Genomic DNA, 27,177 nt, shown 5'->3' with positions numbered 1-27,177 from the left:
ACTTCTTTGCAAGGACCATCCTTGCTGCCGTTGACAAAAATATTACTAGTTTTTCTTTGTTGATATCATGAAAAATGTCTTTTATCCAAAATGCCCAAAAGGTAAGTCTCTGGTTTCATTGAGTAATTCATCTTTAAAATTTTCTGACTTTCACCATGCACCATATTCCAAAATTCTCTTACTTTGTTGCAAGTCCACCAACAATGATAAAATGTGCCCTCCTTAGTCTTACATTTCCAACATTTATCAATGGCTTGTTTATACATAACACATGTATCAGATATTTGAACTGAGGCTGAATGAACAACTTCACATACTGATTTCATACAAAAATGATTTCCCTTTGCAAAGTGGGATTAGTTAGGATGGGGGGCAAGATTTTTCTATATTAACTCATTACTGGGTTACCCTACCCTCCAGGGTTTCCGTACCTCTTTTGTGTTAAACTAGATAATTCTGAAATCTCACTGTAAAATCTTACAAGCAAAAGTAGTGTGTTTTTACGTATACTGAAGCAAATAATAGTAGTGAAATCCTTTAGTGATAATCTTGTAGGAAAGGAGGACAGAATACAATCAAAAATAATGAAATTTGCAAATCATGTAGCATAAATACAGTAGAGTCTCGCTTATCCAACGTAAACGGGCCGGTGGAATGTTGGATAAGTGAATATGTTGGATAATAAGGAGGGATTAAGGAAAAGCCTATTAAACATCAAATTAGGTTATGATTTTACAAATTAAGCACCAAAACATCGTGTTATACAACAAATTTGACAGAAAAAGTAGTTCAATACGCAGTAATGCTATGAAGTAATTACTGTATTTACAAATTTAGCACCAAAATGTCATGATGTATTGAAAACATTGACTACAAAAATGCGTTGGATAATCCAGAATGTTGGATAAGCGAGTGTTGGATAAGTGAGACTCTACTGTAGAAGCAAATAGGAAGATAGATGGATCGATAGTAGTGGGATATGAAAATACAGTTAATTCTATGGATTATCGTATAGCTGTAGATTAGCCGTTTCTGACCAGACTCTCTCCCAATGTTGCTGAACGACAACTCTGTTTAGTCCCAGCCAACATTACTTTAGCAACATTACAGTCAGATATGAAGGGAACTATAGGCCAACACATCTGGAAAGAGTTGGAAAGTCATGCAATTAAGAATGCTAAAAGTTGTGTTGAGTAGAGGATTTGAGTAAAGACTCTGAAATTTTGGCTACCTTCCTGCTTCTAAGCACATTATATTACTGTATTATCATAGTTTTAACTGTGCTTTGTTATAACACACCTAGGAGAAAGGGGGATGTAAATCTAAATCTAATCTAAATCCATAATAAAAGTGAAAACCCATATGTGTGTATGTGGCACACGTGTCCGCTCACACAGACAGCCTCCAGCCTCCACAAACAGGCTACACTTCCCACTCCTTCCCACTCCTTTGCACTCACATTGAGGTTACAGCGAGCACCTTGAACATGTCGCCCAACCCCTGCCAATGTCCTCCCCAAACACTACAAACCACCACCCAGGGAATGCTTTCATTTGGGGACCATTTTATCCTACATTTTGCTTTTTCTTCCACCACAGGCAGGCATTCCAGGGTTCTCCATTGCTGTGAAATTTGCATGACCCTGCCTACTCCCCTTCCCTTTCCAATCTGTCTGTATAGCAAACAGCAAAATTAAGCTACAACTAAACTTACTGGAGGAGTTTGGGAGATTGAAGTTGTAGTTTACCCTGCATCAAGTCAGAGCATTGTGACTCCTACTGGGAAATTTATAGGAGTTGTACTTCATCTATACCCAAAACGCTATGAACCCAAACAATGATAGCTCTGGGCCAAATTTGCCATGCATACCTGATATGCCCAGATTTGAAGACTGGTGGGTTTAGAGGGGAATTGGCCTGGACATTTGGGAGTAGTAGGTACTTGGATTTATAGTTCACCTGCAGTGAATGAGCACTTTGAACCCCACCAATGATGGACCAGGACCAAACTTGCCACACAGAGCCCCCATAACCAATACAATGTATAGGACAAGTTGGGGGAGAAAGGCAGTTATAGTTCATCTGCATTTGGCTCTGGGAGTTGTAGTTCACCCTTATCCAGACAGCACTAAACCCAGCCAATGACACACTATGCATACAGGCAGGGTATCGGGGTGATTGGCCTGTGCTCTGTGTGTTGTAGTTCACCCTTATACAGACAGCACTGAACCCAGACAACTTCGCATCTGGACTAAACTTGGCACACAAGTTTCTCAAATGACCCGGGCACCGCCGGGTCCCCAAGCTAGTAAATAAATAATTATTAATCACCCTGGTTACAATTAATTCTAATTTATATGAACTTATTCTGAATGCTCTCAGTCTATATTTCTCTCAGTTTCTTTAAAATAATAAAGCCTTTTCACTTCTTCAATTACTTTTGGAAAGTATGAAAAGGCACAGGAATCCAGTAATACACTGGTGAATTCTAGAAAAGCTTTTGTGGACTCCCATCCATTTCACCAAATGCACCTACTTGAGAATGAGGAAAGATAAAGTGGGATGTTTTAAAAGCAGTTGGAAAAGTGGGATGACAGATGATTAATCAGGACTGCCCCTAATCTAAACAGTGGGGAGGCATGTAAAAGCACTACCAAACCTGAAGATTTCAGTTTCCTAACAATGCCATGACGATAAGCATAGGGCAGTCATTTCTGCAGAAGTTTTGTGAATCCAGTTTTTCCCATCAAATGCATGCACCATTAACATTTCTTTTTTAAAAAATGGCATTCCACCGTGAGTAACCAACGAAGGGCTGGCTCTATTATGTTGCAATAAATGTTTAAATGCCACAACATTTCCTTCCAGTTTCTGCTGCAAACAAGAGGTTATCTAAGAACTCTATGCAGAATCAGGCAGCTACATCTGGCAATCAGTTTTAGGTGTGATGAGAAGACAGCATGTTTAAGGGGTTTTTTATTGTTTGTTTCTATGGCTGCATTTTTCATGGAGAACAGCTGCCAATGTGGTTTCCTGTCCGTTTATCCAAAATAACTGACTTGATTTTGCTATTCTACCTCAGGCATCAAAATGTCTGGGACAAGCATCTTCAAAATGATGCAGCTCTACACCTACAGTAGAGTCTCACTTATCCAACATAAATGGGCCGGCAGAATGTTGGATGAGCGAATATGTTGGATAATAAGGAGGGATTAAGGAAAAGCCTATTAAACATCAAATTAGGTTATGATTTTACAAATTAAGCACCAAAACATCATGTTATACAACAAATTTGACGGAAAAAGTAGTTCAATACGCAATAATGCTATGTAGTAATTACTGTATTTACGAATTTAGCACCAAAATATCACGATGTATTGAAAACATTGACTACAAAAATGTGTTGGATAATCCAGAACGTTGGATAAGCGAGTGTTGGATAAGTGAGACTCTCCTGTATTAATTAGAATAAGAGATCCTTTTTTTCCTTCCATACATTTTGTATGTATGTTTTTGCATTGTTTGTTTGTGCATTAAACAGCATTTTCCACACAGACAACGTGCACAGAAGCTTCTGCTTAATGCATAAATACAACCATGTGAATATTTTGCTGAGAATGTGTTTCAAACTGTGAAGATTCTCACCAGTCCAGATCACTTGACAAACATGTTTGCAACTATTTTTCAAATATTTTAAAATATTCATCCCACCCCTAGGGTATAAAGAAACATTGCCACCACCCTCATATGAGGGAGTTGAAATAAATAATCTCCAGGGAGTCGTTTTGGTTTACTCTCTGACTTTGAATGAAGTGTAGGAAAAGAATGGTGATCAAGTTCTTTTGCTGTCTAAAGTGGGAAACAGGGTTATACCTGGGAATAGGGATTTCTCCACCAACATTTCAGGTGCTGGAGGTGGCACTGGCTCTTCTAGCCTTTTCACAGAATGTCTCCCCAGTTTATCATGGGTCACATCAGGGCCGTAGCCAGAAAAAAAATTCGGGAGGGGTTTTGAAAATTTCGGGGGGGGGGGGTTGAACCCCTAGCACACACCCCTCCCCGCTACAAACCTGTCAATATCTGCTTGAGATAGTGCCTGGAGGGACTCTTAATGCTTTGCATCTCACAGACTTAGGATGGGGATTTGGTTAACCAGTTAAAATTCATGAGTAAACCAGGTTTTTTTTATAACCTGAAAAATTTCGGGGGGGGGGGGGGGGTTGAACCCCTAAAACCGCCCCCTCGCTACAGGCCTGGGTCACATCACCTAATTTTGGCACCCATACCTGCCCTCGACTATAATACATGAAGTCAACTTATACGAAAATTTCAAAGGGGCTACTGTCAGCATATCTTGGTTCAATTTATTTATTTTTATGATTCATTGTTTTACTATGTTGCTGAAAGATGTGTCTTTTCAAGACAAAGCATGTTGTGGATTGAATATCTGGAAACAACTTTTTAAAAACATGTTGTTTAAATATGCAAATGGTTTAAAGTGTAATCAGTTCCCTGGTTGCAACATTAAATGGATTTTAATGTCACTGTTTTCCCCCTCTTCTCCCAGTGACTGAAACCAAGTTATTTCTGTACCATGTTAAAATTTAATTTACCCTGTTAAAAGAAACATTCTTTTTGGACTTGTAGTTGGTACACTTTTTTGGGGGAAAGTGATTAAAGAAACAAATAAAATGATTACTAAAAAAGGTTAAGAAAAATCCAGAAATGTGTCTGTTAGGTTTATTTTGTGAAAGAAGTAGTAAAGAAGATGCAGAAATTTGTCAATACAGTTTTGTTGCTGCAAGAATAACAATAGCAAAATCATGGGAAGTGGAAAAATAGTTACTTCTAAAGATCTGGAGAGAAATATTATTACAATGTATCCAAATGGCTAAGCTCTTCAATGACATGTGGGGAGGAGGTAATGAAGATTTTGCTAAGAAATTGAGGCTTGTATTTGGATATTTAGAAAAAAAGACAAAAGTAAACTTTAAAGTAGCGGCAAGGGGAATGTATTAATGTAAAGGTAAGGGTAGGCTTTTTTTTTTTTTTTTTTGGAGATATTTGTTTCACACAGAGTGGTACCGGAAGTCATATATATTCAAAAGACATAATGATGTAGCTTTGAAACTAATGTCTGACACCATCATTTCAATAGATGTGTTTAAATAATTTACGCCAGGGGTCCTCAAACTTTTAAAGCAGAGGGCCGGTCCACAATCCTTCAGACTGTTGAGGGGCCAAATTATCATTTGAAGAAAAAAAAACGAACAAATTCCTACGCACACTGCACATATCTTATTTGTATTGCAAAACAACAACAACAACAATAACAATGAAAGAACAATACAATATTTAAAAATCAAAACAATTTTAACCAACATAAACCTATCAGGATTTCAATAGGAAGTGTGGGCCTGCTTCTGGCCAATGAGATAGTCAGGTTAATTAGGATTGTTGTTGTTGTCTGTCTTCAAGTCATTTCAGACTCTGGGCGAGCCTAAGTCTAAAATTATTTGGGTTGTTGTATGTATCTATGGCAGAAGTATTCTCTCCTGACGTTTAACCCACATCTATGGCAGACATCCATGCCTCACAACCTCTGAGGATGCCTGCCATAGATGTGGGTGAAATGTCAGGAGAGAATACTTCTGGGACATGGCCATACAGCCCGGAATACATACAAGAACCCTGTGATCCCGGCCATGAAAGCCTTTCACAACACATTAAAATTATTTATTTATTTACTACATTTAGTTACTACATTTATAGCCCGCCCTTCTCACCCCAAAGGGGACTCAGAGCAGCTGTATGTACATATAATATTTTATATTATTAGCATAGCACAATATTAGCATATATTGAACTATACTAAAGGACATTTTAAAGTCAGAGACGTCAGATACAAGATTTGTATCTAAATTCAAAATCTACTATCCTGACTAAACAGAAAAAACTGCACCCTTCCAGATGCTACTGTTTCACAACTGCCACCAGCTCTAGTTATGACGTCTAATGAAGAGGAATACAGAAGTTGTAGTCCAGCATCTGGAAGGCCACATAAAATGACTTGGTAGGCCGAATTTGGACTGTGAGCCTTAAATTTCACACGTGTGGATTAGAAGATTAACAGAGAATGGCACAAAAGTTGTCACTTAGTTAGTGGCTGCTTTACTACTGGCATCCTTAAAAATGCTATCTTGAACATTTTCAAGTTGTTTTCCCCTTTTGGATTTTTAAACCACAGACTACAAAGCCAATAATGCAATTGTTACATGGAGATGGTGTTATTTCATTTCTAGGAACTATGAGGTTGGAAATGGGTGGTCCACATAATGGGGCCTTATCTTGCAACCTGTTCAATTAGTTTTACTATCTGAATCTCTCTTGTGCTCTTCCTACCTTTTACCACTCCCATCAACATATATATACCACACACACACACACACACACACACATATATATATATATACACATATATCTATATATAAAAAAGAGTGATGGCATCAGGGCAGCGGACAAAACAACAAAACTACAGGCCCCCCAACCTCGACAGGCACAAGAGTTTGGAGAGACCCCTAAGGGCCATCCAGCCCAACCCTTTCTACTATGCAGCAGGACACAATCCAAGCATTCACAGCACATGGACAACATATAAATACTATATAATACTACACAGGGACATAGACCCCCTCTACCCTCACCACTTTCACAGTACACAAACAACCAAATGCATACTAAACATAAAGACAACCATAGAACAGACATTCAATACCACCACTACCTCAACAATTTCTCACCAACACCACCAGACAATGCCACAGCAATGTGTGGCCGGGCACAGCTTATATATATATATATATATATATATATATATATATATATATATATATATATATATAAAACATATATATACCACTTGCCCTTCAGATACCTTATTGTAAATTAGGAGTAATGTTAAGAGTCAGATAGAAATGACGTGTCAATTTCAAATGCTGTAGAATGCATTCTTCTTTAGATACTGAAAAATATAGCTAACTAAAAAGATTAAGTGAGAGTTGAGAAGTCTGAGTCAGAAATGCTTTAAGTTTCTGAGCAAATGAAAAACCCTCCTTCTGCACAACCAGGAACAAAGCTATTATTCTTAATTATTATACTTAGGCCTTCTTATTCTATTGAACTTATCGGAATGATAGTCAGTCCTATAACAAATGTATGCAGGCTCTAAAATTAATATGTCTTAAGATGTGGAATTAACTCAATGCAATTGAGAAAATCTAAAATGTTAAGAAAGGTCACTAGAAATATCTAACATGTTAACATTTCTTCATTTCTAGACTCTGTTCCAAATACTGTAACGAGCAACAGAATCAAATGAAACTAACTGGACAATTTCTAAACATTATATCTGGGTCTTTCCTTTGTATGAATAGGCATCCCTGAAAGGCAGACTATATACACAGTTAATCAATCAATCAATCAATCAATCAATCAGTATTGCCTTAGAATCTCACATTTCACCAAGACAATTTCACATTCATATCAAAGGACAAAGTAAACTGGGTCAGAACTACAGAAGTTATTTCAAAGGCTGGAGTTTACAAGAGTGCATAATATCTGCCATAGAGTGAAAAGGTTTGTAATAATCTCTTATTACTTAAACTTCCATTGTTCTTCCATGCAGCTAAGGACATGGCCAACGTAGCAGGATCTCATAAAGGAATTACAACTATGTTTCAGCTGTGAGGTGTTTTGTTGTTTTGGGCCAACATGAGATCAAAAGACACAATCAAAGCAATCCCAACAAATGGCCATCCAACTTCTGTTTAAAAGCCTCCATAAAAGTAGACTCCACCTCCCTCCAAGGCAATCTGTCAAACAGCTCTCACCATCAGAGTGATGGAATCCTGGCGACCGACAAAACAACAAAACTACAGGCCCCCCAACCTCAAAATTTGACAACACAACCCATCATCCATGCCTCTAGGTTGATACAACAAAAGAAAAGAAAAATAAAGTCCTAATTAGAGGGAGAGGAATAATTGTTTTTATCCAATTGCTGCCAGTTAGAAGGCTAAGCTCCGCCCACTTGGTCTCCTAGCAACCCACTCAACCCAGGGGACAGGCAGAGTTGGGCCTCACTTAGTCCTCTTCCACACTGCCTATAAAATACAAATTATCTGATTTTAACTGGATTATATGGCAGTGTAGACTCAAGGCCCTTCCACACAGTTATATTACCCATTTATAATCTTATATTATCTGCTTTGCACTGGATTATCTTGAGTCCACACTGCCATATAATCCACTTCAGTGTGCATTTTATACAGCTGTGAAGAAGGGGCCTCATATAATCCAGTTCTAAGCAGATAATATAAGATACTTTATTTCCCATACGACCATACTTTGCCACAGCAACGCGTGGCCGGGCACAGCTAGTCTCTTTCTAATGTTTAGGGGAAAAAACTCTCTATAATGTAAATGCCAAGTCAATATATTTGTATACAGTAGAGTCTCACTTATCCAACATAAACGGGCCGGCAGAACATTGGATAAGCAAATGTGTTGGATAATAAGGAGGGATTAAGGATAAGCCTATTAAACATCAAATTAGGTTATGATTTTACAAATTAAGCACCAAAACATCATGTTAGACAACAAATTTGGCAGAAAAAGTAGTTCAATACATAGTAATGCTATGTAGTAATTACTGTATTTATGAATTTAGCACCAAAATATCACGATATATTGAAAGCATTGACTACAAAAATGTGTTGGATAATCCAGAACGTTGGATAAGCGAGTGTTGGATAAGTGAGACTCTACTGTATTTAGAAAATTGCAATCTTATCTGTTTGGCAGCTCCTGTCTGGGATCTTGGGCACACAGGGGAGTCATTTCCATCACATACTGCTGGTTAAGTTTAACATTTCAGTGCCAGGAACAAAAACTTGGACCTTGCACACAAAAAGAACATGCCCTACCACGAAGCTAGGGCCAGTCCTCCAATGCACCATGGCCGAAATTCAGATGCTGGCCACGGTTTGGAAAATGTATCACTTCACCCATTTCTGATAAGATGTTTTGGTTGAAATGACATAAAAAGGTGGAAAGTACAGTAGAGTCTCACTTATCCAACATTCACTTATCCAATGTTCTGGATTATCCAATGCATTTTTGTAGTCAATGTTTTCAATACATCGTGATATTTTGGTGCCAAATTTGTAAATATAGTAATTACTACATACCATTACTGCATATTGAACTACTTTTTCTGTCAAATTTGTTGTATAACATGATGTTTTGGTCTTAATTTGTAAAATCATAACCTAATTTGGTGTTTAATAGGCTTCTCCTTAATCTTTCCTTGTTATCCAACGTATTCGCTTATCCAACGTTCTGCCGGCCCATTTATGTTGGATAAGTGAGACTCTACTGTATTGAGAAAATTGCAATCTTATCTGTTTGGCAGCTCCTATCGGGGATCTTGGGCACACAGGGGAGTCATTTCCATCACATACTGCTGGTTAAGTTTAACATTTCAGTGCCAGGAACAAAATCTTGGACCTTGCACACAAAAAGAACATGTCCTACCACGAAGCTAGGGCCAGTCCTCTAATGCACCATGGCTGAAATTCAGATGCTGGCCACGGTTTGGAAAATGTATCACTTCATCCATTTCTGATAAGACGTTTTGGTTGAAATGACGTAAAAAGGTGGAAAGTAGAATCGGCTTTTTCTTCCGTCTGATATTCTTGGGATAAAGAATTCCAGGAGTTTGCAGAGAATTCCAAGGTGGGCAATATGATGCTGAAGGTAACACTAGAAAGACTGACTAGGAAGATGTTAATCCTGACAAACTGCCAGAGCGTTACCCTGAACCACAGAGAGATTGAATTTCATCTCCCCTGAGAGGTGGCGCAGTGCTGGTGGTAACAAAACAGTTTTCCACCGTGGCCTAAAAAGCAGATGGGCTTTTCTAAGCATCTCCTTAGAAAAGAGCATCAGCGCCCTCTCGCGCCTGCAAGGACCGGCTCTTTCGGAAAGGCTTGCTAAATACCATACAGGCAAGGGCTATAGACTTCCTCCGAATATCACCTCAAGGCATGACGTGTCTGGCAATGCCTTTCACAAACACAATGCCATTTCTTAAATCCAACTTGAGCAGTAATCACAAACAAAGCAGGCACAGCCAAACCCATGGACTCTTCTTTTAAAACTCTATGCTTTACATGGAACTAAAGCCATTTTAAATTATTTTTCCAGGCATTCACTTTAAGAGCCTGAGATAACAATGACTCTGAGGCATTTGAAGACAATGTTTTAGATTTCTAACTCTTTTTCACAATTTAATAGTTTGATCCAACATCTATTTACCACAAAGTGATTCCTATCCATTATTGTCCAGCAAGGATGCATATACAGTAGAGTCTCACTTATCCAACATAAACGGGCCAGCAGAACGTTGGATAAGCGAATATGTTGGATAATAAGGAGAGATTAAGAAAAAGCCTATTAAACATCAACATAGGTTATGATTTTACAAATTAAGCACCAAAACATCATGTTATACAACAAATTTGACAGAAAAAGCAGTTCAATACGCAGTAACGCTACGTAGTAATTACTGTATTTACGAATTTAGCACCAAAATATCACAATGCATTGAAAACATTGACTACAAAAATGCATTGGATAATCCAGAATGTTGAATAAGTGAGACTCTACTGTATTACAAATCTAAAGGAGTTAAAATCCTGACACTTCAGATGATGCTGGATTGAAACTCCCAGCATTCCTCACCATTGGCAATGCTTGCTAAGGCTGCTGGAAACTGCAATCTACTCAAACTGTGATTTAAAGTCTGATTCTGAGAAACCCTTCCCTTCCCATTTCCAAATACCTTTTGCTTGGATATGGAATTCAAATAATAATCATTCCATGCACAGCATTCTGTATATATGGAATTCCTATGGATGATTGGTCTACTCAGAAACCCAGAAAATGTTCACTGATATAAAGTGGTAGGTACAATGAAACAAGGAAGAAAAAACAATGACATTTTAAAGCTCAGTGACATATAGATGGAGGTAGGTGTGAGTGTCTGATAATAACAGAGAGATATCAGATCATCTGATTTGCCATCACGTAATGGCTCCCAAATGAATTAAGAAGCCCAAGCACTCATTTTTAGATGAAAATGCAATTCCTTTCTTGCAGGCAGGGTTCTTTGTTAAACAATCCAGGCAGAACTATTTTCAAGAGTTTGGAAAAGAGATTCCCCCCCCCCCCTCTAAAACTTATTTGCATTCTCACACAATCTTGTTGCTAAATTACAAAGATCTTGACTCAATAAGATCCCGCTAGAAACAAAACGGAACTGGATTCTTAATACTATCATACAACTATTTTTAATCAGCCATAGCAGAGCACTTGATGAACCAGCCTGGACACAGGATATTATTTGAGAACACAGAAATGCTGGACCATTCCAACAACTATTATGTCAGACTACATAGAGAAGCCATTGAAATCCACAAACATGTGGACAACTTCAACAGAAAGTAAGAAACCATGAAAATGAACAAAATCTGGCTACCAGTATCAAAAAACTCTAAAATCAAAACAGTAGATGGGAACCAACACTCTGAGGGCAGAGGACAGCTAATGACTGAACAAAGGATGCCCCCAGGCAAGAGACAAAAACCTTTCCAATGCTAATTAGGGTGATTAACTGAAACATTAATGCTGGCTTCCCAGTGACAAAGGACTCTTGCCACACTCTGGACTCTACACAGATATATATTGTTTCCTTTCCTTACTTAGTTTATCCATACCTCACAACCTCTGAGGATGCCTGCCATAGATGTGGGCAAAACGTCAGGAGAGAATACTTCTGGAACATGGCCACACAGTCCGAAAGACATACAACAACCCAACTATTCTTAATGTTTATCCCATCCAGACAGCATCATTCAAATACTTGAACTCCAACAATGATTTTTGTTAACCCAAGGCCCTTCTATTTGAAGAAAAAATGACGTGCTAATTGCGATTTGCTAGAGAAATGAGAAAATGCAATGATTTCTCTAATGAAGATGGGGGCAGGACCACAAGAATCCTCCTCCTTATTCATATTCATCACATCCTTCATATTTAGGAAGAAGAAAGAAAAGACTTTGTTTTGTCCTGCCAACTGTACATGGGCCTTTCCACAGAATCCACAATGAGAAATCACCTATCACAACTGCAAATAGCATTTCTTCTCCAGTCTATTGACAGAGCACACTGTCACAGTTCCTTTGTTAATGAATTTGCCCAGAGGTGAAAACTTGGTACATTTCTGCAAAGCTGAAACTCTTGAACAACCTATAAATAGCCTCTCCCTGTCACCAAATTCCTCTATTTGCATTACTGGGTTTGGGGGTTAAAATAGAATTTCTTCGCTGCAGCTCAGCAAGCCAGCACATATTAATCATAACAGGGGGAGCATGAGCCATCTTTCCATTGAGCATGAGCCGTCTTTGTTGCATCCCCCCCCCCCCCCCAGTTTAGGTGCTGAAATCCCACTTTCCGACCTTATTTATACTCAGGCGCCAGTAAGAAAAGCTGCTTCTTCAACTGTACTCAAAGTTCTGTTTCCTGGGGTGCTGAACCTCCTTAAAATATGCCGAAGCAGCAGGAGGAGGAACAGCCCACTGCTCTTGCCTGCATCAAGCTCCCTCTTATTGCCTCTTTCTTCCAAGACCATGGAATTGTGCGGATGCCGTTCTCTGAAACTGTGGGACCCAAGCAAACAGCTGCACTTTTGTTCTCCCTCCATTCCCAAGGAATGGAAATAATTATAGGGACAACATAGCTTGAAATCCCAATGGGGTGCTGGCGTTCATCAAGGCACACTTTGGATATTGCACAAGGCTCCTGTTCCAGAACTCAGTCTGGGGGTGGAGAGAAGCACTGGTTCCCGAATGAACGTGATCTGTTTTTCCAAACACCAAGGGGAGTGCTGTCGAAGGCTTCTATGGCCGGAATCACTGGGTTGCTGTGAGTTTTCTAGGTGTATGGCCATGTTCCAGAAGCATTCTTTCCTGACGTTTTGCCTGCATCTAGAGATTGTGAGGTCTGTTAGAAACTAGTCAAGCCAGGTTTATATATCTGTGGTATGTTCAGGGTGTGAGAAAGAACTCTTGCCAGTTGGAGGCAAATGTGAATGTTGCAATTGTCCACATTGATTATGTCTGTCCTTATTGATATTTTAAAGCTAATTGTATTGTTTGAATCTACTTCTGTAAACCACTCCGAGCCAAATTGGGAGCAGCAGTATACAAGTCTAATAAATAAATAAATTAGTATTGAATAGTCTTTCAGCTTCAAGGTCTGGCTGCTTACTGCCTGGGGGATCCTTTGTCGGCAGGGGTTAGCTGGCCCTGATTGACAAGAGTTCTTCTTCCCACCCTGAACATTCCACAGATATATAAACCCCACTTGACTAGTTTCCAACAGACCTCACAACCTCTGAGGATGCCTGCCATAGATTCAGGCAAAACGTCAGGAAATAATGCTTCCGGAACATGGCCAACAGACCTCACAACCTCTGAGGATGCCTGCCATAGATTCAGGCAAAACGTCAGGAAATAATGCTTCCGGAACATGGCCAACAGACCTCACAACCTCTGAGGATGCCTGCCATAGATTCAGGCAAAACGTCAGGAAATAATGCTTCCGGAACATGGCCAACAGACCTCACAACCTCTGAGGATGCCTGCCATGGATTCAGGCAAAACGTCAGGAAATAATGCTTCCAGAACATGGCCAACAGACCTCACAACCTCTGAGGATGCCTGCCATAGATTCAGGCAAAACGTCAGGAAATAATGCTTCCGGAACATGGCCAACAGACCTCACAACCTCTGAGGATGCCTGCCACAGATTCAGGCGAAATGTCAGAAAAGAATGCTTCTGGAACATGGCCCTACAGCCTGGAAAACTCACAGCAACCCACCAAGGGGAGTGCTTCCAAACTCAAAAGTAGGTCCAGGAATGAGTGGGATAAAGAAAGAAAGACCTGGGGGGGGGGGGGGGACAAAACAAAAGGAATGGCTCCTGAGATATTCCATTTCTGATTTCATTTGCTGTCCTCTGGAACATGGCCATACAGCCTGGAAAACTCACAGCAACCCACCAAGGGGAGTGCTTCCAAACTGAGAAGTAGGTCCAGGAATGAGTGGGATTAAGAGGAATAAAGAAAGACAGATCTGGGGGGGGGGGGGGCAACAAAAGGGATGGCTCCTTAGAGATTCCATTTCTGGTTTCATTCGGTGTCCTCGCTTCGTATCTTTTGGACTTTATTGCAGGGGTTTCTTTGACAGGCTTTGTTCCCTGGCCTTCCTCCAAGGCTGAGAGAGTGTGACTTGCCCAAGGTCACTGAGTGGGTTTCCATAAGGGCTGGATTTCTTCCACACAGCTGAATAACATCCCACATTTTCTGCTTCGAACTGGGATATATGGCAGTGTGTATTCAGATAACCCAGATCAAAGCTTGGGTTATTCTGCCTTGATATTTAATTCGGGGTTATAGGGCTGTGTGGAAAGGCCAAGGGCTATGAAATCCACCCTGTGCCATTACAAGAGAAGGCTCAGGAAGAAGGGCAATACTGGGTTGGCTTGGAAATTAATGGGGATGGGGAAGGCGCAGAAATGGGGAGATCTTCCCACAAAGTAAAGGCTACTGTGGGATGGGGATGCCTGGCGAAGGGGTCCATTGCGCCTTTCTCATTTCTTGGGATGGCGCTCAGACGCTCATTTGCTGGAGATTCATCCCTCCTGGCTAAGGACACAACGTCCTGCAACGGTGTCGTTTCTCAAAGGACGGGGCCATTCTGCGGGGAGTCCGGTCGTCGTGTGGGCATCGCTGTCGCGACAGGGAACGGGAAAGTTGTGCGGAGGGGAAGAAGATGGGCTGCCTTTTCTGAGGGAGAGACTTCTCTCCATAGGGCTGTGGGCCTGGCCCGACAAGGAGGCGCGGAGAAGGCGAAAACAACGGCGCGGGGCTGAGGGACGCGACATAACGGGAGCCCTCAGCCTTTGGCGCAGGGACAGAGCGACGTGCTACCCCCCACCCCGGGCCCCACACCTTGGAGGGCCTCCAACCCTTCCGTCCCCTTCAAGAAAAAAGGCGCAAAAGACGGCGGCGGGGCTCACCTCAGAGTCCGGCGGTTCGTTCAGCGGGTCACCTCTGGAGACAAGCGAGGCGCTGAGTTCCCGCTCACGAGGGGAAGCAGCAGCGTCGCCGCATCTCTCTCTCTCTCTTTCTCTCTTTCTCCCGCCCTCTCTCTCTCTCTCTCTCTATCCCCCCACCTCTCTCTCTCTCTCTCTCTCTCTCCCGCCTGGTCCCCTCCGCTGGCAACGGCGCTGAAGGAGGCGGCTTGGAGCCAGAGGAAGGACTGAGAGGCGGAGAAGCAGGCAAGGGAGGGGGGGAAGGAGGAGCAGGTTAAGCAAAGGGAGGGAGGGCAGGGCGCCTCGTCCGCTCCCCGGCGAAGGAGGCCTCAGAAAGCCCCTTCCCAACCCCCTTTCATTTCTATCATACCGAATGCGAGACTCCCTCCTGGGCACACGGAAAACTGAGGCGCCTTGGAAGGCGCTCAAGAAACACACTGCGCTCTGGCACCTAAGCCAAGCTTAGGCGACAAAGAGGGGTCCACGCCATGCCAGTGTGGAGAAGAGCGAACCACAGACCACCCATGACAGTAATAGACATTGACAAAATTACGATCTCCGACTGCAAAAGGCCACCCTGCTGGGATCTGCACACATCATCCGAAAATACATCACACAGTCCTAGACACTTGGGAAGTGTTCGACTTGTGATTTTGTGATACAAAATCCAGCATGTCTATCTTGTTTGCTGTGTCATAATAAAATAATAATAACTACAACTGCAAAAGGCCACCCTACTGGGATCTGTGCGCATCATCCGAAAATACAGTCCTAGGCACTTGGGAAGTGTTCGACTTGTGATTTTGTGATACAAAATCCAGCATGTCTATCTTGTTTGCTGTGTCATAATAAAATAATAATAACTACAACTGCAAAAGGCCACCCTACTGGGATCTGTGCGCATCATCCGAAAATACAGTCCTAGGCACTTGGGAAGTGTTCGACTTGTGATTTTGTGATACGAAATCCAGCATATCTATTTTGTTTGCTGTGTCATAATAAAATAATAATAACTACAACTGCAAAAGGCCACCCTACTGGGATCTGTGCGCATCATCCGAAAATACAGTCCTAGGCACTTGGGAAGTGTTCGACTTGTGATTTTGTGATACAAAATCCAGCATGTCTATCTTGTTTGCTGTGTCATAATAAAATAATAATAATAACTACAACTGCAAAAGGCCACCCTACTGGGATCTGTGCGCATCATCCGAAAATACAGTCCTAGGCACTTGGGAAGTGTTCGACTTGTGATTTTGTGATACGAAATCCAGCATATCTATTTTGTTTGCTGTGTCATACAATCTATATATATAAAAGAGTGATGGCATCAGGGCAGCGGACAAAACAACAAAACTACAGGCCCCTCCAACCTCTAAATTTGACAACACAACCGGCTCTAGGTTGATACAACAAAAAGAAAAGAAAAATAAAGTCCTAATTATAGGGAGAGGAATAATAGTTTTTATCCAATTGCTGCCAGTTTGAAGGCTAAGCTCCACCCACTTGGTCTCCTAGCAACCTACTCAGCCCAGGGGACAGGCACAGTTAGGCCTCACTTAGGCCTCTTCCACCGATTATCAGATTTTAACTGAATTATATGGCAGTGTACTCAAGGCCCTTCCACACAGGAATATAACCCATTTAGAATCTTATATTATCTGCTTTGAACTGGATTATCTTGACTCCACACTGCCATATAATCCACGTCAGTGTGCATACTAAACATAAAGACTACCATACAACAGACATTCAATACCACCACTACCTCAACAATTTCTCACCAACACCACCAGAAAATGCCACAGCAACGCGTGGCTGGGCACAGCTAGTCTATCTATATATATAAAAGAGTGATGGCATCAGGGCAGCGGACAAAACAACAAAACTACAGGCCCCCCAACCTCTAAATTTGACAACACAACCCATCATCCACGGCTCTAGGTTGATACAACAAAAAGAAAAGAAAAATAAAGTCCTAATTACAGGGAGAGGAATAATAGTTTTTATCCAATTGCTGCCAGTTACAAGGCTAAGTTCCGCCCACTTGGTCTCCTAGCAACCTACTCAGCCCAGGGGACAGGCACAAGAGTTTGGAGAGACCCCTAAGGGCCATCCAGCCCAACCCTTTCTACTATGCAGCAGGACACAATCCAAGCATTCACAACACATGGACAATGTATAAATACTATACAATACTACACAGGGACATAGACCCCCTCTATCCTCACCACTTACACAGTACACAAACAACCAAATGCATACTAAACATAAAGACAACCATACAACAGTCATTCAATACCATCACTACCTCAACAATTTCTCACCAACACCACCAGACAACGCCACAGCAACGCGTGGCCGGGCAAAGCTAGTAATAATAATAAAAATAATACAAAGCACGGAAGACAAAAACCAGTACAAGAAAACCGCACTACAAACTAGAGCTGACAGCTGGCACAACAAAACATTGCATGGAAAGTTCCTTGACAAAAGGAAAAGCTGATAAGGAGAAGACCTGGCTCTGGCTCACGAATGGGACCCTGAAGGAGGAGACAGAAGGCCATCAGGCCTTGCAGCCCAGGAGCAAGCCATCAGAACAAAGGCAATTCAGGCCAAGATCGAAAAATCAACTGATGACCCAAAATGCAGAGTGTGCAAGGAAACCGACAAAACCATTGATCATATTCTCAGCTGCTGTAAGAAAATTGCACAGACAGACTACAAACAGAGGCACAACTACAGTAGAGTTTCACTTATCCAATGTTCTGGATTATCCAACGCATTTTTGTAGGCAATGTTTTCAATACATCGTGATATTTTGGTGCTAAATTCATAAATACAGTAATTACTACATAGCATTACTGCGTGTTGAACTACTTTTTCTGTCAAATTTGTTGTATAACATGATGTTTTGGTGCTTAATTTGTAAAATCATAACCTAATTTGATGTTTAATAGGCATTTCCTTAATGCCTCCTTATTATCCAACATATTCGCTTATCCAACATTCTGCCGGCCTGTTTATGTTGGATAAGTGAGACTTTACTGTATCTGGAAAGTCCACGGTGAGAGAAGAACTCTTTGTCAGTTGGAGGCCAGTGTGAATGTTGTAGTTAATCACCTCAATCAGCATTGAGTAGTTTCATCTCCTGGCTTCTTCCTGCCTGGGGGCATCCTTTGTTCAGAGTCGTTAGCTGCCCTTGATTCCCATGTCTGGAACTCCTCTGTTTTCAGAGTGTTGTTTCTTATTTACTGTTCTGATTTTTGAGTTTTTTAATACTGGTAGCCAGATTTTGTTCATTTTCATCGTTTCCTCCTTCTGTTGAAGTTGTCCACATGCTTGTGAATTTCAATGGCTTCTCTGTGTAATCTGACATGATAGTTGTTGGAGTGGTCAAGCATTTCTGTGTTCTCAAATAATAGGCTGTGTCCAGGTTGGTTATTAAGTTCTCTGCTATGGCTGACTTCTCTGGTTGGATTAGTCTGCAGTGCCTTTCATGTTCTTTGACTCTTGTTTGGGCGCTGCGTTTGGTGGTCCCTATGTAGACTTGTCCACAGCTGCATGGTATCCGGTAGACTCCTACAGAGGTGAGAGGATCCCTCTTGTCCTTCGCTGACCGTAGCATTTGTTGGATTTTCTTTGTTGGTCTGTAGATGGTTTGTAGGTTGTTCATCAGTTTGCCTATGCGGTCAGTGGTTCCCTTGATGTATGGTAAGAAGAACACCTTTTCTCTGGGTGGATCTTTGTCTTTACTCTCCTGAAGAGTATTATTTATTTATTACTAGCTTGGAGACCCAGCCGTGCCTGGGTTATTTGAGAAAGGCATTGTTTACCAGTGTTCCAAGTGTAGTCTAGATCCAATGTCAGCTGGGTTCAGTGTGTGCAGATGAACTACAACTCCCAAATGCAAGTCCCATCGTTCATGGTAACATCCCCTTCCAAACAGTGCCAGGATATAGAGTGGGTCATGAGAGCTTTGTGTGCCAAGTTTGGTCTTGATCAGTCATTGATGGGGGTCGCAGTGGTTTCAGGAAGTGAGTGAAGGTGTTGGAAGTCCCATCATTCATGGTCCAAGTGTGGTCCAGTTCCATCATTCATGGGTTTCACAGTGGTCTGTGGGAGGCGATTTGGGTGTAGGTACTGCAAATCCCATAATCTTTGGTCCATCCTCCCCCCCCCCCCCCCCAATCTGCTGCAGCATGTAAAATGTGCCATTTGGGATATGTGTGCCATGTTTGGTTCAGTTCTGTAATTCGTGGCAGTTGCAGTTGCCCATCCCCTGTAAACGATTAATTTTTTTTCCATCTTGTCACTTCTCCCAAAGCACTTTATAACAATATTACTGAACTTTTGTTGAAATGCCCCCTCCATACTACCCCCCTCCATTAACCTGGTGGTTCATTCCATTTTACTATGTCTGTACTCATTTTATGCTTTTAAATGAGTTTTATGATCATTGTAATGTTTTGTTTTTTTAGTGTCAATTTTATTGTGGTTTTATTTACTGTTATGTGTTTTAACTGTTGTATTTGTTTTGTTAGCTGCCCCGAGTCCCTGTCGGAAGATGGTGGCGGAGTATAAGAATAAAGATACTTACTTACAGTGGTCTCAGGAAGTGAGTGAAGGTACAGCAGATCCCATCATCCATGGTCCATCTTCCCCCAAACCACACCAGGATGTAAAGGGGGTCGTGGGGGTTCTTTCTGCCAAGTCTGGTCCAGTTCCATTACTGGTGAGGGTCGCAGTGGTCTGTGGGAGCCAAAGCAATAGAAAGTACTGAAAATCCCATCATCCATGGTCCATCCTCCCCCAAACGGCACCGGGCCATAATTTATATCCTGCCTTTCTGAAACGGCACTACATAGTGCCTACAACATAAAACATGAGAAGGTTACATTAAAATTAAAATAAGCATACATAAAAAACATATTTAAATACAATCCAGTGTTAAGACACAACATCAAAATACAAGGTCTAAGGCTGATCCAGAGTCAATTTCACGATTTCAAGTAAACTTAATGCACAACTACTTCTCAAAGGCTTGCTCCCAAAGACAGGTTTTAACTCTCTTTCTGAAATCCAGGAGGGAGGGGGCTGACCTGACATCACTTGGGAGGGAGTTCCACTACCGAGGGGCAACCACTGAGAAGGCCCTATCTCTCGTCCCCAGCATCCATGCTTGCGAAGGTGGTGGGACCGAGAGCAGGGCCTCCCCAGATGATCTTAGACTCTGAGGTGGTTCGTAGGGGGAGATACTAGTGGCTCTCCAAGAATGTCAGGCTCAGGAGTCTTCACTGTGTCCAAACACGAATCAAAGAACATGAAAGCCACTGCAGACTAATCCAACCAGAGAAGTCAGCCATAGCAGAGCACTTGATGAACCAACCTGGACACAGTATATTATTTGAGAACACAGAAATGCTGGACCACTCTAACAACCACCATGTCAGACTACACAGAGAAGCCATTGAATTCCACAAGCATGTGGACAATTTCAACAAAAAGGAGGAAACCATGAAAATGAACAAAATCTGGTTACCAGTATTAAAAAAAACTCTAAAATCAGTACAGTAAATAAAGAACACTCAAAAACAAGGGACATGAAACAATCAGGACCAGCTAACACCTCCCAACTAAGGATGCACCCAGGCAGGAAGCAGCCAGGCTTTGAAGCTGTAAGGCCTTTCAATGCTAATCAAGGTGATTAATTGTAACATTCATGCTTGCCTCAAATACACAAGAGTTCTTTCTCCCACCCTGGACATTCCACAGATATATAAATTCCACTTGCCTAGTTTCCAACAGACTTCACAACTTCTGAGGCTGCCTGACATACCTATGGGCAAAACCTCAGGAGAAAATGCTTCTGGAACATGGCCATGCAGCCCAGAAAACTCACAGCAACTCAGTGATTCCAGCCATGAAAGCCTTCGATAACACATAGCTATCATGTTTCCTCTCAACCCTCTCTTCTGCAGTCTAAATAATATATGGACCTCTTGAAGAAGCTCCTCAGAGGACATGCTTAGACTTTCTGTTAACCCCAGAATGACAAGGAATGTAGGGTGGAGGCTCAGCTGCCTTTGCATGCTCAGAGGGCACCACCTCTCTGGCCAGCCTGTTCAGAAGAGTCACTGAATGGGCCTTTCCCCATTCATATACTTACAAAGGATTCCTCCAGTTGGGTGCTGAAGCACAGACATACAGTCCCAGAAAAGCAATTTTGGAGGTAGGGGCCGGATGTCAAACTGGTGAATTTCGCAATGGCAGAGCCGATCCAACAATGAGGCGAATTAAGTGGTCGCTTCAGGCGCAAAACATCTTAATGTAATTTGATGTTTAATAGGCTTTTCCTTAATCCCGCATTATCCAACATTCTCCTTAATCCCTCATTATCCAACATTTTCGCTTATCCAACGCTTTTATTTTTCAGTGATTGGTTTGGGGGAGCAGCGCCAAAATTCTGTTCAATCATATGATATGGGAGTGTGATTGGGTGCCGGAATACTGGAGAATGATTGAAGGAGAAATCAATAGAATGCTAAATCTACAAATAGTAATAGTGAATAGAAATGTACTACATCAGGGGTCCCCAAACTAAGGCCCGGGGGCCGGATGAGGCCCTCCAAGGTCATTTACCTGGCCCCGCCCTCAGTTTTATAATATAATATTTTTGTATTAGTTTTAATAATATAATATATTGTATATACATATAATATTGATAATAATATTATGTTATACAATATAATACTAATAATAATACCATATAATAATATTAATTATATGTTACATAACATAATAGTATAGTGGTATAGTTCAATATAGAATTATATAGTGCTAATATTTTGCTATGCTAATAATATAATATATTGTATGTACATATAGCTGCTCCGAGTCCCCTTCAGGGTGAGAAGGGTGAGATATAAATATAGTAAATAAATGCAGTAAATAAATAATTAATTTTAGACTTAGGCTCAGCCAAAGTCTGAAATGACGTGAAGTCACACGACAACAACAATCCTAATTAACTTGACTGTTTCATTGGCCAGAAGCAGGCCCACACTTTCCATTGAAATCCTGATAGGTTTATGTTGGTTAAAATTGTTTTCATTTTTAAATACTGTATTGTTCTTTCGTTGTTGTTGTTGTTGTTTCACTACAAATAGGACATGTGCAGTATGCATAGGAATTTGTATTTTTTTTTCAAATGATAATTTGGCCCCACAACAGTCTGAAGGATTGTGGACTGGCCCTCTGCTTCAAAAGTTTGAAGACCCCTGTACTACATGCAAGGATAACGGAAGTGAAGGATATACAAAAAGAAAAAATGGTTGACAAATTAATAGCATGTGCACAAATTGTTTTAGTGAGGGGTTGGAAAGATAAAACAAAATGGACTCTGACGAATTGGTATAAGTATATAGTTGATATGTTAAATGTAGAAATCACAAATTGCAAATGGAATAATATAGATAAAATTGAAAATATTGCAATAATCAAGGAGATCTGGGAACCAGTTAAGAACTATTTAGAGAACGTACTAAGATGTGGAGTGGAAAAATTAAGATTGAGATTGATATTTCAAATGTAACTTATGTAGTTTGTTGTATAAAGTGCATGTACAAGGAGGAGAAGGTGGGAGGGTGGGAGTGGGATAAAACGACAAAACAACAATAAAAAAAGAGTGGTATTCAGCAGTAATCCTTCAAAACAATATGCCCCATCCCTTCAAAGGGTAAAAGTTTCATTGATGGATGGATTTGTGGTTGCAGAAATGTAGCGATTTCAAATTGTGTCCATCCTGCACAACGGGTGGGGTAGTTCAAGCCTTTTCGCCTTCAGGAATCCGGAGAAAGAGGAAGGGCCTCTCTGCTGGTGCTTCTTCCTCCTTTCACCTTGGTCCTTTGCCTTGTGCCCTAGAAGCTTTGCTCGCCAGAAACAGCCCAGAAGGCAGAGATTTGTATTGGGGAGGTAGCAATGCCCTTGGGACTGAGATCTCCTGAACAAAACCTCCTAGAGCTCTCTGGGTAGAGTTAGGAGGATAGCGGGGAGGGAACCGAACATATTCCAGGATATAAATGTAAACAGATACGGGAGGTCCAGATGGCAGTGCTTTAGATGAGAGGGAAGTGCTTAAGGGAGTTCACTGCAAAAGGAAGGAATGTGCCTGAAAAGCAGTTTTCCTGAATGCATTTATCTTCGGGAAGAACTCTGCTTTAAAGGGAGTAGGTCTGAATTTGAAACAATCTGCAAGACTCTTTGCAGTGGTTCCACACCCCATGTTAAAAGTTGCAGTATAGAAAAACGGCCCAAATCTTTGTGTTTTACTGAAAGCAGAAAGCATCAGATGCTTTCTGTTTCTTGCCATTGCTCCTTAAATCCCAATGAGTTCTCCAAATAACGTCAGCAGAAGTCAGATCTCACACGGGAGGGAGGGAGGGAGACTAGGCCCCATTTCTTCTGAGACAAAAGGAAATAAAACAAACATTCCAAAAGCCAGGGTATGGAAGGCATTATCCAAATGCAAAACATATGTGTGAGCATCTCCAGACTCTATGGCATGTTCTGATTCAAAGAGTTTGCTCCGAGTGCAGTTGGAGTGGGAAGTATAAAAGAGACAGCAAGGGGAAATACACTGGGAAAGAGGAAACAAAAAGGTATATTCCAATTCTTCCATGACAAATAAGATTCTCAAGATGTACTATGTCAAAAAAATAATGCCAACACTCATATTTGGGGCCGAAATTTGGGGGCACACCAATTTGGCCAAGATCGAAGCCTTCCAAGTTAAGCAGCTTCGCATTCTCCTGGGACTTTCCAGAACAACACTGATGGCTGCTGTAAGGGCAGACCTAGGAATGCTCCCAGTAAAAGCTCAAATTTTAATGAGACAATTCAATTACTGGTGAAAGGTAAATCAGATAAATTCCAGTAGACTTCCTCACCTATGTTTAGAGGATCAAGACCAGTGTGCCCACAAGTCATCATGGGTAGCGGCCTTAAACAATGAGATGGCTAAAATTGGCCTTCCTTTTACAATTTTTGAATGATCTAGGACCTAGGGCAAAACAAGTGCTCATGCAACGCACTCATGATATCTATGCTCAATTGGACCTAGCAAGTATAGGTAGGTCTTCTGCCACAAAGTTTTTAGCCTCCCACAAAATGAATACTCATTTAGAACACTATTTGACTATTCCAGTTCCGTTACCCTTAAGAAGAATATATACCAGGGCCAGGTTTGAACAACTCGGTATTATGATACAAACTGGTCGCAACTGTAACATCCCAAGAAATGAGAGATTCTGTGTCTGGGGAGACCAAATAGTGGAAGATATTGAACATTTTTCGATTGACTGCCCAGCATATGCTGAACTTCGACACAGTTATTTACATCCATTACTATCTAATTTTAGGTCCCCCAACAGAAGTGATCTTCTGACAGTCCTCTTGCAAGGACAAGAAAGATCCACCATAATTAGAGTAAGCCTTTTTATCCTGAAAGCTATCAAGAAAAGAGCACATTTCCTGAAAGAAGAATCAGGAAAATAAGATTTTGTCGGCAAACAGACGGTCAGCTGCCTGTCCTCCCATCCTTTTTGCCTTGTTTTTATTTATGTTGCACTTTGAAATGGTCACATGACTGGTCAAACAAATAAATAATTATTATTATTATTATTATTATTATTATTATTATTATTATTATTAATATGTACTATGTCATCCAAAACTCAATTTCCACAACTGGCCAATGGAGCTCCTTCTACTAATAGAGCTCTCAGAGGAATATTTTGATGAACAGAGGTGATATCATTTGCCGTCTCTATAAAACTTCCTTCTCCTTTTTGTTTTATTACATTTTACTGGATTTTTAAAATGCATGACAACTAAGCAAGGAGAAAAGAGGAAGAGAAAAAGAAAAAGAAACAAGGAGTTGTCGATAGAATATGATATATGGTATGTATGTATGTGTGTGTATATGTTGACCATATTTCCAAAAATACACTTGAAGTTGTCTATAAAATACATATCCATGAGAAATGAAAGCAGTGAGATCTGCCGATGGAACAATATACAGTAGAGTCTCACTTATCCAACATAAACGGGCCGGCAGAATGTTGGATAAGCAAATATGTTGGATAATAAGGAGGCATTAAGGAAAACCCTATTAAACATCAAATTAGGTTATGATTTTACAAGTGAAGCACCAAAACATCATGTTAGACAACAAATTTGGCAGAAAAAGTAGTTCAATACGCAGTAATGCTATGTAGTAATTACTGTATTTACGAATTTAGCACCAAAATATCACGATATACTGAAAACATTGACTACAAAAATGTGTTGGATAATCCAGAATGTTGGATAAGCGAGTGTTGGATAAGTGAGACTCTACTGTATATATACCAGTATAACCCCTTTAGCAATTGTAACAACACACAAGATCCCAAACAAGAATGGTTGAGGTGTTCTTTTTTCCAGATTTTGGAATATCCATTGTTGCATATACAGTAGAGTCTCACTAATCTAAGCCTCGCTTATCCAAGCTTCTGGATAATCCAAGCCATTTTTGTAGTCAATGTTTTCAATATATCGTGATATTTTGGTGCTAAATTTGTAAATACAGTAATTACAACATAACATTACTGCGTATTAAACTACTTTTTCTGTCAAATTTGTTGTCTAACATGATGTTTTGGTGCTTAATTTGTAAAATCATAACCTAATTTGATGTTTAATAGGCTTTTCCTTAATCCCTCCTTATTATCCAAGATATTTGCTTATCCAAGCTTCTGCCGGCCCGTTTAGCTTGGATAAGTGAGACTCTACTGTACATACATAATGAGATATCTTGGTGATGGGGCCTAAGTCTAAACACAAACATTCATTTATGTTTCATATATAGCTTATGCACATGGCTTGAAACTTCAACCCTGCAGGTGTTTTGGACTTCAACTACCACAATTCCTAACAGCTGGTAGGGAGTTGAAGTTCAAAACACCTGGAAGTCCAATGTTTGCCCATACCTGCTATGACTGCATTGCATTTTAATTGTAATTAAAGAAGGAATGACTTTTTTCCTCATGAAATGTAGCTGAAACAATTTGGTCACCTTTACAGTTAACAGGATGCAGTTTCACAAAATGACAGGAAAAATACTAAATGATTCAAGTATTGTCCCATGCTGTGCCTTGTGTTGCTGACTCACATTGCGTTGTGGATGTTGAAACAAAGATGAGATGAACAGGAACTAACTGAGTATAATATGAATTGTGGGCCAGCAATTTGTGCAGATTCATTTCAAAATCAATACTGAACTAACTAGTTAGTTTTTGAGAGATGCAAAATGAAGAGTTGCTTTTAAGAACTGGAGCTAATGTGGAAAAATGGAGCTTGGACAATAACTATAATTAAATGTTTTGAAATGGAACATTCCAAGCTTTATTCTCTTCTCCCAACTGTGCATGCAGATGTGCATCTGGGTAACTATGCTGATCCAGATTTTAATAAAACCAGTCACTCCTCACTAAACAAAGCTAAAACTGCTAACTAAAGATTTGCCAAAGAAATTAAAGTAGAATTGCCCAAAGTACATACAATGGATGAATTTGTCTATTTAGATTTTGCGTTTCCCATTTCCTTTGCATTTCTCATTTCCTCCCTCTTTTATATGCTTTGTCTTGAACTTTGAACTTTTTTACACTGGAATGCTTAGTTCACCATAAAATTTACCATTAAAAAAAGAACAAAAAACCCTATCATGAAAATCTGTATATGAGTATTTTGTTTGTACATTCCTCCTAAAATGTGTATTTTGTACACAATTTTATGTAACATATTTCTGCCGTTCTAAAAGACAGCATTGTGAACATGATTTCCAAGGCTTCATATAGTTTTGTGTATTTTGTCTAGAAATTTTCTAAATTCTCCAACTGATACTATGGAAGTTACCACAGAC

The 27,177-nt window shown here is 40.5% G+C and overlaps 1 protein-coding gene across 1 annotated transcript in view; it reads right to left on the bottom strand.

The window, feature by feature from the left end:
* The window catches only part of cdh11 (cadherin 11), a 117,290-nt gene extending 101,927 nt beyond the window's left edge, over nucleotides 1-15,363 (bottom strand). The window contains exon 1 of the mRNA XM_003222973.4: nucleotides 15,201-15,363. The gene's annotated coding sequence lies outside the window, so the exon portion shown is untranslated. The remainder of the gene's footprint in view (nucleotides 1-15,200) is intronic.
* Between the last annotated feature and the right edge of the window lie 11,814 nt (nucleotides 15,364-27,177).

The sequence above is a fragment of the Anolis carolinensis genome, unplaced genomic scaffold, assembly GCF_035594765.1.
Source record: "Anolis carolinensis isolate JA03-04 unplaced genomic scaffold, rAnoCar3.1.pri scaffold_9, whole genome shotgun sequence".
Taxonomy (NCBI): domain Eukaryota; kingdom Metazoa; phylum Chordata; class Lepidosauria; order Squamata; family Dactyloidae; genus Anolis; species Anolis carolinensis.
This window is presented reverse-complemented; position numbering and strand designations above follow the sequence as displayed.